The sequence below is a fragment of the Psammomys obesus genome, unplaced genomic scaffold (genome assembly GCF_907164565.1).
Source record: "Psammomys obesus unplaced genomic scaffold, mPsaObe1.curated_primary_1811, whole genome shotgun sequence".
Taxonomy (NCBI): domain Eukaryota; kingdom Metazoa; phylum Chordata; class Mammalia; order Rodentia; family Muridae; genus Psammomys; species Psammomys obesus.
In genome coordinates, this window is record NW_026585797.1 from 1,410,533 (window position 1) to 1,422,002 (window position 11,470).

Here is an 11,470-nt window from a genome sequence, read left to right on the forward strand (position 1 = left end):
CACATCAAAGATATCATCCACCATGACCAAGTAGGCTTCATCCCAGGAATGCAAGGGTGGTTCAACATACAGAAATCCATCAATGTAATCCACCACATAAACAAAATGAAGGAGAAAAACCACATGATCATCTCCTTAGATGCTGAAAAAGCATTTGACAAAGTCCAACACCCATTCATGTTTAAAGTCTTGGAGAGATCAGGGATACAAGGCACATACCTAAAGATAGTAAAGGCAATATACAGCAAGCCTATAGCCAACATCAAACTCAATGGCGAGAAACTTAAATCAATCCCACTGAAATCAGGGACAAGACAAGGCTGCCCACTCTCTCCATATCTCTTTAACATTGTACTTGAAGTCCTAGCCAGAGCAATAAGACAACTAAAGGAGATCAAGGGGATACAAATCGGAAAGGAAGAGGTCAAAGTGTCACTATTTGCAGATGATATGATAGTATACATGAGCGACCCCAAAGATTCAACCAGAGAACTTCTTCAGCTGATAAACACCTTCAGCAAAGTGGCAGGATACAAAATCAACTCAAAAAAATCAGAAGCCCTCTTGTATACCAAAGACAAAAAGGCTGAGAAAGAAATTAGGGAAACAACACCCTTCACAATAGCCACTAATAACATAAAGTACCTTGGTGTGACTCCAACCAAGCAAGTGAAAGACCTGTTTGAGAAAAACTACAAGTCTTTGAAGAAAGAAATTGAAGAAGATCTCAGAAGATGGAAAGATCTCCCGTGCTCATGGATTGGTAGGATTAACATTGTGAAAATGGCCATCCTGCCAAAAGCAATCTACAGATTCAATGCAATTCCCATCAAAATACCAACTCAATTCTTTACAGACCTTGAAAAAAAGATTCTTAGCTTCATATGGAGAAACAAAAAACCCAGAAACTCCAAAACGATCCTGTACAACAACAGATCATCTGGAGGTATCTCCATTCCCGATCTCAAGCTGTACTACAGGGCAACAGTAATAAAAACTGCATGGTATTGGCATAGAAACAGAAAGGAGGATCAATGGAATCGCATAGAAGACACAGAAATAAACCCACACACCTATGAATACTCAATATTTGACAAAGAAGCCAAATCCATTCAATGGAAAAAAGACAGCATCTTCAACAAATGGTGCTGGACCAACTGGATGTCTACATGCAGAAAAATGAAAATAGATCCATATTTATCACCCTGCACAAAACTAAAGTCCAAGTGGATCAAGGACCTCAACATAAAACCAGATACTCTAAATCAGTTGGAAAAAAAAGTGGGAAACAGCCTAGAACTCATTGGCACAGGAGACAACTTCCTGAACAGAACACCAACAGCACAGGCTCTAAGAGCAACAATCAATAAATGGGACCTCATGAAACTGAAAAGCTTCTGTAAAGCAAAAGACACTGTCATCAAAACAAATAGACAGCCTACAGATTGGGAAAGAATCTTCACCAACCCTTTATCTGACAGAGGGCTAATATCCAGTATATATAAAGAACTAAAGAAGCAGAAAAGCAACAAACCAAGTAATCCACTTAAAAAATGGGGAACAGAGCTAAACAGAGAATTCTCGAAAGAGGAACATCGAATGGCAGAGAAACACTTAAAGAAATGCTCAACCTCATTAGCCATTAGGGAAATGCAAATCAAAACGACCCTGAGATTTCACCTTACACCCATCAGAATGGCCAAGATGAAAAACTCAAGTGATAGCACATGCTGGAGAGGTTGTGGAGAAAAGGGAACCCTCCTCCATTGCTGGTGGGAATATAAACTGGTTCAACCACTTTGGAAGTCAATTTGGCGCTTTCTCAGACAACTAGGAGTAGTGCTACCTCAAGACCCAGCTATACCACTCCTAGGTATATACCCAAAATTTGCTCAAGTACACAACAAGGACATTTGTTCAACCATGTTCATAGCAGCTTTATTTGTAATAGCCAGAACTTGGAAACAACCCAGATGTCCATCAACGGAGGAATGGATACAGAAATTGTGGTATTTTTACACAATGGAATACTACTCAGCAATCAAAAAGGAGGAAATCATGAAATTTGCAGGCAAGTGGTGGGATCTAGAAAAGATCATTCTGGGTGAAGTATCCCAGAAGGAGAAAGACAAACTTGGTATATACTTGCTTATATAGACCTACAAGATATGATAAACATAATGAAATCTACACACCTAAAGAAGATAATCAAGAAAGTGGACACAGGCGAAGGTGATTAATCCTCATTTAGAAAGACAAATGGGATGTGCATTGAACTTATGACAGGAGTCTACCACAAAAGGCATCTGAAAGACTCTACCTAGCAGTGTTTCAAAGCAGACACTAAGACTCATAACCAAACCCTCGACAGAGTGCAGGGAATCATATGAAAGAAGGGAAGTTAGTATGATATGGAAAGGATAGGAGCTCTACAAGGACCAAACATATCTGGGCACAGGGTCTTTTCTGAGAATGACACTCAACCAAGGACCATCTATGGATATAACCTAGAACTTCTGCTCGGATGTGGCCCGTGGTAGCTCAGTAACCAAGTAGTTTTCCAAAGTAAGGGGAACACGGACTATTTCTAACAGGATCTCAAGGGCAGGCTGTTTGACACCCCCCCCCAGGGGAGGAGCAGTCTGTTAGGCCACAGAGGAGGACTTTGCAGCCAGCCCTGAAGATACCTGATAAAACAGGGTCAGATGAAAGGGGAGGAGGTCCTCCCCTATCAGTGGACTTGGAAAGGGGCAGGGAGGAGACCAGGGAGGGAGTGTGGGGTTGGGGAGGGAATGAGGGAGCGGGATACAGCTGGGACACAGAGTTAACAAAATGTAACTAAAAAGAAAAAAATAATAATAATAAAAAAATAAAAAAAAAGACTTGAGATATGCCATGGGCTACGACTGAGCAGGGGTTCGAGGTTATATACATACATGGTCCTTGGTTGGAGAATCAGTTTCAAAAAAGTTCCCAGTGGCCAGATATATGTGGACCTTGTGGAGCTCCTGTCCTCACCAGGTCTTACTAACTCCCTCTTCTTTTATATGATTCCCTGCACTCTGCTGAAGGTTTGGCTATGAGTCTCAGCATCTGCTTTGATACACTGCTAGGTAGAGTCTTTTAGAGGCCCTCTCTGCTAGGCTCCTATACTGCTTCTCGTTTTCTCCTACTTCCAATGTCCATCCCATTTGTCTTTCTAACTGAGGATTGATCATCTTACCCTGGGTCCTCTTTCTTGTTTAGCTTCTTTGAGTATACAGATTTTAGCATGTTTATCTTATGTTTTAGGTCTAGTATCTACTTATAAGTGAGTGTATACAATGTGTATATATATTCGACTTCTGGGATACCTCCCAGAAGTATGATCTTTTCTAGATCCCACCATTTGCCTGCAAATTTCATGATTTCCTTGTTTTTAATTGCTGAGTAGTATTCCATTGTGGAAATGTACCACAATTTCTGTATCCATTCCTCAGTTGAGGGACATCTGGGTGGCAGTTCAGTATCCAAGTGGAAACCCTAGTAAGGGGAACAGAGACTGTCTCTGACATGAATTCAGTGGCTGGCTCTTTGATCTCCCCTGCCCCCAGGGAGTAGCAACCTTGCTAGGACACAGAGGAAGACATTGCAGCCAGTCCTGATGAGACCTGATAATCTAGGGTCAGATGGATGGGGAGGAGGACTGCCCCAGTAGTGGACGTAGAGAGGGACTGGGAGGAGATGAGGAATGGAGGTTGGGATTGGGAGGGAATGAAGAAGGGGCTACAGCTGGGATACAAGGTAAATAAACTGTAATATAAAAAATAAAAATTAATATAATAATTAAATTAATATAAAAAATAAAAATTAAAAAAAAACTTGAGATATAATCTAGCTACTTATCACTGAAATACTCTTCCTGTATAAAATTTACTCATTTTCTTTTTTGAAAACAGAGGATATTTGCCAAAATATAGCATTATATTCGTACTTATTAAAAGTATAGTCAGCCTTTCTATTCAGAAAAATAAGGTAAAATTTAATCAGTGCTAAATTTTTTATTTAATCCTTCTATTCTGTGTTAACTGTTCTTTATTATTTTATTTTCTGCCCCGGCCTGTGGGGCTTCAACGGGGTTCCTAAGGTGAAGAGATTGGAAGGAATGGGGGGGGGTAGGGACAAGAGACACAGAAATGAAAGCCAAGTCTGTCTGATCAAGGCTTCCGTTTATTAGAAATTTTTACCCAACTTATATAGGGAGAAGGCAGGAAAGGGGGAAGGTTAATCTACTGCCACAGGAAATAGGAAGAGTGTTTTCATGGGTTAAATATTGTACCTGCAAGATACCATAAGGATGTTCTCTTAAGATATCTTATGGATGCTCTAACAAAGGATGTCCTCACAATCTATCACCCATGATTTAGGGTCTAGATAACTCTTTCACTACATAGCTTTAGGTCTCCACTAAATAACCTTTGCTCTCTACTTGGCTTTGGCTTCAGTAACTACCTTTGTCTCCACTAGATAGCTTTGGCTTCCGTAGATAGCTTTGGCTCCCGGCAATTTTCAATGCTGAAAATTAAACACAGGCAAGCACTTTATACTGAGCTATGTCTCCCCTCAGTCCATGTTGATTCATAAATGGTCTCCCTGCACAATACTCAAATCTGAGTGCATCAAAGACCTCAATAACAACAGACACACTAAACCTATTAGAAGAGAAAGTGCGGAAGAGTCTCAAATTTATTGGCACAGGAGACAACTTCCTGAATAGAACACTAACAGGTCAAGCTCTAAGATCAACAACTGATAAATGGACCTCTTAAAACTGAAGAGCTTCTGTAAAGCAAAAGCCACTGTCAATAGAACAAAGTGGCAGTCTACAGATTGGGAAAATATCTTCACCAATTCTACATCCAACAAATGGCTAATATCCAAAATACATAATGAGCTCAATAAATCAAACACCAATAACCAACATAAGTAAATTTAAAAAAAAATGGGATACAGAACTACACAGAGAGTTCCCAACTGAGGAATATTGAATGGCCCAGGGCACTTAAAGAAATGCTCCAACTAACATGGAGATAACCTAGAACTCCTGCACAGATGTAGCCCATGGCAGCTCAGTCTCCAGGTTTGTTCCCTAGTAAGGGAAACAGAGTCTGTCTCTGACATAATCTGATTGGCCTGCTCTTTGATCACCTCACCCTGATTGGGGAGCAGCCTTACCAAGCCACAGAGGAAGACAATGCAGCCAGTCCTTATGAGACCTGATAGGCTAGGGTCAGAGGGAAGGGGAGGAGGTCCTGCCCTATCAGTGGACTTGGAGAGGGGCATGGGAGGAGATGAATGAGGGAGGGGGGCATTGGGAAGGCATGGCAGAGGGGGCTGCAGAGGGGATACAAGTGAATAAACTGTAATTTATAAAAATAAATAAAAAGAAAAAAGAAATAAAAGTGTGAGATTAATATCAATGCGAAAAAAATGGAATGCTTAACTTCCTTCATCATCAGGGAAATGCAAATTAGAAGGACTCTGAGATTCTACCTCACATAGGTCAGAATGACTAAGATCAAAATCTCAAGAGACAGAATATACTGGCAATGGTTCCTTTGCTTTTCTTTCTTTTTTTCTTTCTTTCTTTTTTTTTTTTTTGTAAGTAAAAGGGAAACTTCCTCTCCCATTCAGCCCAGTTCATCATTAGCATGAAAATTGAGCTTGTCCTCTTTCCCTGTGACCTGGCCAGGCAGTGCTGCCAGGGGAAGTGATCAAAAAGCTGGCAAATGAGTCTTTGTAGTGGTGGGAGTGTAAACTTGTACAACCACTTTGTAAATCAATCTAGCACTTTCTCAGAAAATTGGGAATATCTTTACTTCAAGAACCAGCTATACCTCCCCTGAGTACATACCCAAAAGATGCTGCACCATAAGACAAAGACATTTACTCAACAACGTTCACAGCAGGTTTATTCATAGTAGTCAGAATCTGGAATCAACCTAGATATTCCTCAACCGAAGAATACATAAAGAAAATGTGGCACATTTACACAATGGAATACTACTCAGCTATTAAAAAACAAGAAATTATGGAATTTTCAGACAAATGGTGGGAACTAGAAATCATTATCTTGAGTGTAGTAACACAGATACAGAAAGACACACATGGTATCTACTCACTTATAAGTGAATTTTAACCACATAGGACAGGATAAGTATATTATTAGGCACAGATCCAAAGAAGATAAGTAACATAGAAAATCTAATGGAATATGCATAAATCTCACTTAGAAATGGAGATAGTGGCTGAAGAGAGAAAACAAGGTAGGAGAGGGTGTGCAGAGTTAAGAGAATGGAGATCAGACCTGGGGAGAGCAAGGGCTGTAGAGAAAAGAGAAACTAAGGCTGGTGGTATCTCTGTGACAAGTTGGAAACCTAAGGCAGGGTAGGCTCCTGGGATAAGATAAGGAAGACATAAGCAGAGACTTCTAGTAGCAGAGATCATAGAGACTGAAGAGGACACCGTCTAACTAGACTAGTCTCCTATCAGTGGGAGGGGAACATCAGCCCACCACAAAATCTTTGACTCAAAATTTTTGTTACCTACAATGTGTACAGGGATAAAGATAGAGCAGATAGCACAGAGATTGATGGAATGCCCAACTGCCCACGATAGACCCATCCCATTGGAGAGTGCCAACCCCTGACACTATGAATGATACTCTGCTAAACTTGGAGAAAGAAGCATGACAGAATTTTCCTCTGAGAGGCACTACCTAACAGTGCCTCAAAATACATGCCAAAACTCATAGCCAAACATTGGGTGATGTAGAGGGTGTCTTGTGGAAAAGTGGAAGAAAAGAGAAAAAGACCTGGATGTGACAAGAAGACTGACAGAGCCTACTAACCAGGGTCCAGAGAGGTTTGCTGAGACTGAAGCACCAACCAAGGACCATGCATGATCTAGAACTAAGTCTCCTACATAGATGTAGCAGAAGGGCAGCTTAGACCTCATGTGGGTTCTCTAATAATGGAAGTGGGGACTGCATCAGACAAGGGGACAAGGACTCACTTGGCAGCTTTTTGATTACTTCCCTCCAGGGGGAATGTATTTACAGTCCACAGGGGAAGATGACAAGCTCAGTCTTGATGCAACTTGATGAGCTAGGCTGGATGGAAAAGGGCATCCTCCTTTTCCTTGGAAAATGGGAGAGGAGAGGAGAGAGCAGGAAGGAAGGGAGGGTGGTCCTGGAGTGAAAGAGGAATGGGGCTACAACAATGATGTAAAGTAAATAAATCATTTTTTAAAAGAAAGAACAGTAGATGGAAAGGATGTACTCTAGAATATGAGTTTCATCTCTTCATAAACTATGTGACCATGGACAAAATGTTTACCCTTGATTATCTTATTTTTATTTTTTTGAATCAAAACATTAAACCAGTGAAGTTCTTGCAAGGAATATGTGGTGTTTTGAATAAGAATGGTTCCCAAAGAGACATATTTGAATGTTTAGATTAAAAGCGTTAGTAGGTGTGACCCTACTAAAGGAAGTGTGTCACTAGGTGTGAGCTTTGAGGTTTCAAAAGGCCATGCCAGGCTTCGTCACTCTTTGCTTGAAGATCACGGTGTACCTCTCAACTGTTTCTCCAGCATCATTTAGGCCTGCCACCATGCTCCCTGCCATGATGACAACGGACTAAGCAACTGAAGCTGTAAGCCAGCCCCTTTTAAATGAGTATTTTCTAAGAATTGCAGTGGTCTTGGTAACTTTTCACAGCAATAAAACTGTGACTAAGACAAGATATAAAAATACATACATGCTACTTTCCATGCACTTATTTACTTATTATGTATAAGGTGAAAAATATTTTTGTTTTGATGAGCAAGACAAAATTAGAAGTGAAGTTAAAAAGGTAAAGACCTGTTAAATCTGGCACATATAAACACTGATGAAAATGTTTTTTGAATATTAAAATAAGGAAGCTAGATTATTAATTAATATTTATGTTATTATTCCAGAGATTTCCAGAAACCACATCTAGTATCTTAACAAGTTACTGTAACTCTGAAGCCAGTCTGACCTCCATGATGCCTGCACTTATGTGTGCAGCTCCTTAACATATACATTCATATGTATAATTTAAAAGTAGATATTAAATAATATTGAAATTAAAAGTGAAACACTTAGAATTGTGATCTGTGTTTATGCATAGAGAAATAATTCATGGCAAATGGTTAAATGAAATGAGTCGGGTAAAATGACAGTCAAAAATTTTAGTGATACACTTACCTCAACAGTAAATAGCTCTCTAACTGGACTTAAGTTGGTTACCTAGCTGGAGAGTATGCTGCTACTGGGCAATCAGACAACTACTCAGTGTTAGGGACTGTAATTAGAGGAGAATCTACAGCCACTAATTTACTAAATCAGAATAATCTTTAACAACAACCTCTAAACCGTTGTCCTTAAACCCACAGATAATTGAATTTTTCACCTTTCATCAAGGGAACTTCTGTTTGTAAGAGAGAAAGAACACTATAGATAACCAAATGTATCAACATGTAGAGTTGTGAAACCCAGTCCCAATGGATATATCTACAAAACTCTCCAGCCACCTAAGGCTTAGAACTTTGTGGATAAGGACAGAAATATACTATGAGCTGGAGAATCAAGGACTTTGCTGTCAGATTTTGTCTCCCAGGACTGTCAAATAAGATACCCATAATATCTCACCAAAATGAATCCCCAAATGTGAGCAAAGGTTAATAAGAGTGATACAAATGGAAATGCCAAACTGGGCTAAGAAAAGTTTATGAGCCTGCAACTCTACACAAGGAAATATAGACAACTAAGGAAAGGTGAGAGTGGAAGATATCTTTTTCAAGGAAAAGTACACCAACAGGTTTTCCAGCGCTAAGAGGTCAGTGTAAAAACACACTTACAAGTGATATTATCCAGACTGAACAGGTTGGATTTAATAGTATTGATGTATACATGCAATAACAATTAGTGAGAAAAAAGGTCATGAATCTGAAGAGGGTATATGTGTGTGTGTGTGTGTGTGTGTGTGTGTGTGTTTATATTATGTTTTTAAGATTGACCATTTAGGAGTGGGTTAAATATTAGTGATCCAAGGGATTTGTCCACTAAGAAAGACTCATTCTTCCTCTTTCCAGTCATTAGTTTCCTATAGCTCTTTATGTAGGGATGGGGCTTTGTGAGTTCCCTTTTATCTCTACTGGCATGACAACTACTGGTATTCTTATGCATGTATATGGAGTTCTCCAAGGAAAGTCAGTGCAATAGCTATGCAATCACAGCTTGGCCTGGAAGAATAGAAATGGTACTGGTAGACACGTTTCTGTGGAGATCAATAGGCAGAACAGCAGACAACCTGCATTTCTAAACCTGGGCCTAGAGACAACATAGGAAGGCTTGGTTCTGAGGAACACAGCAAGGAAAACTGATGCCAAAGAAGATGTTATCCAGAGTTAGGTCTGGTAGTGTAGAGATATTGAGACTTGGCCTGGTTCTGAGGAAACTCACAGGAGAAACAGTTTAGAATCTGAGTGAGTACAAGTGTGTTGAGTATGGGGATGGTCCATGGACTAAATATCCAGAACTAGGCCCGAGAGAATCAAAAAAGCCTTGAGATATGATTGTTATATCCCTAGCAATCTCAGGAAATATAATAGTAAAAGTTAAATAAACATGTGTTCTCAAGACTCATTAGCAGATAATCAATGAGGAAGAAATAATGTGGATATGTGAGCAACCAGAAAATGTCCACATTAACTTCTATTTCAGCCATATGAATGCAATTTACTAATAAAATCTCTTAAATAGAGAGGGCAAAGGATGCTGTGATCCTTTAAGTAATGTTTGGGCTCCTATGCAACAGAATTTCATGCAGACTAAGAAAACTCCTAAAGACAAGAAAAATACTTCATTTTTTTTGTTAACATTTTATTTACCTTGATAATTTATAAAAAATACTATTTTAAAAGAAAATTATAAGAAACTATAAATGGAAAATATTCTCAAAGTCATAAAAACTCAATTTAGCAACTGTCTGTTATCAAGGGCTCTTTGCACAAATACATAGAGCAATCTATATTTCATGGAAATACAAATTATGAAGTTTTTATCCTTAATATGTTTATATAAGTAAAGTTTAACAAAACTGTTTTAGTAATTTTATAGTGTTGTACACTACTGTTCTGCCATAAATTACCTTCAGATACCTTTTGGCCTGTGCGGGGCGGGGGAGAGAGGATTAGGGATGGCTCAGTGATTGCGATCACTAATACTCTCCTAGAGAACAGAGTTTGGAACTCAGAACTTAAGTTTGGCAGCACTTGTTTCCTGTAACTCCAGCAGCAGCTTATTCAATGCTCATCATTGGCCTTTGAGGATACCCAACAAAAAAGTTATAATCTGCAGATAAACTCACAAACACCTAAATAAAAATAAATATTAAAGACATGATTTTGTAAACACATGTTTACATCACCACTTTTATTGAAAAGAGACAGCAAATTGCACATTCTGCCTTGAGTTTGTCCAGAGACTGTCACCATAACTCACACCCACTCTGCTGCCATGTAAATCAGATCATGTCTTTTAAAGGCTAAACTGCAAATTGTTCTCAATATAACCGAAGTCAGATAAAACATTCTTCTGTGGCTTTTAATACACTGCATAATCTGATTCCAACTTCCTTTTCTAATTCTATTTACTTCCTTCCACTTTCTCTCCTCCTTTCTCTCCCTCTAGGACAAGATTCTTTTTGAATTTAGAAAAATAATATGAGTTCATGTTATTCTCAAGACTTCATCAAAACTTCTTGACTGAGAACTTTTCTTTTTCATATTTTTCCACTGTTTTATGTGTCAAAACTAATGTCTCATTAATGCTCTTGTATTTGGCCTTCTTTACAGGGTTAAGTGTTAATCACACTCTATTTTCCACTTTCCTATGCCAGGTAAACACCTGAGCTCATGAATAATACAAACTATCTTATTACCAGTGTGGTCCAGCCTTGGCAATGAGCAGATTCCCAGCATACATTAACTAGCTTCCCAGTAAGTCCTCAAAAATCTCTATTTTGTTTTCAAGATTGCATTAATGTGTATCAGGGTTTAATCTTTTTTCAGCATCTGTAAGTTGTATAAAATTACAGAAATTTCATGGAACAATACGAGTTTAAATTTAAAATAATTATGGATTGGATCACATAAAATAGGAAAAATAGTGGATTCTTTGTCAGGCAAGAGAGATCATTTTGTATTTATCAAGGTTTAGTAGCATGGTTTGATGAGAAAACCTAGCTCAGATCCACTCAGGCTCCTTAATTGTCACTTCTGTCTCTGAGCCCTGCTTAGTTGGTTCTGTGAACCATGTTCTTGAGGAGTCCTTGTCACCCCTGGGTCCTACAATCCTTCTTCTTCTTCTTCTTCTTCTTCTTCTTCTTCTTCTTCTTCTTCT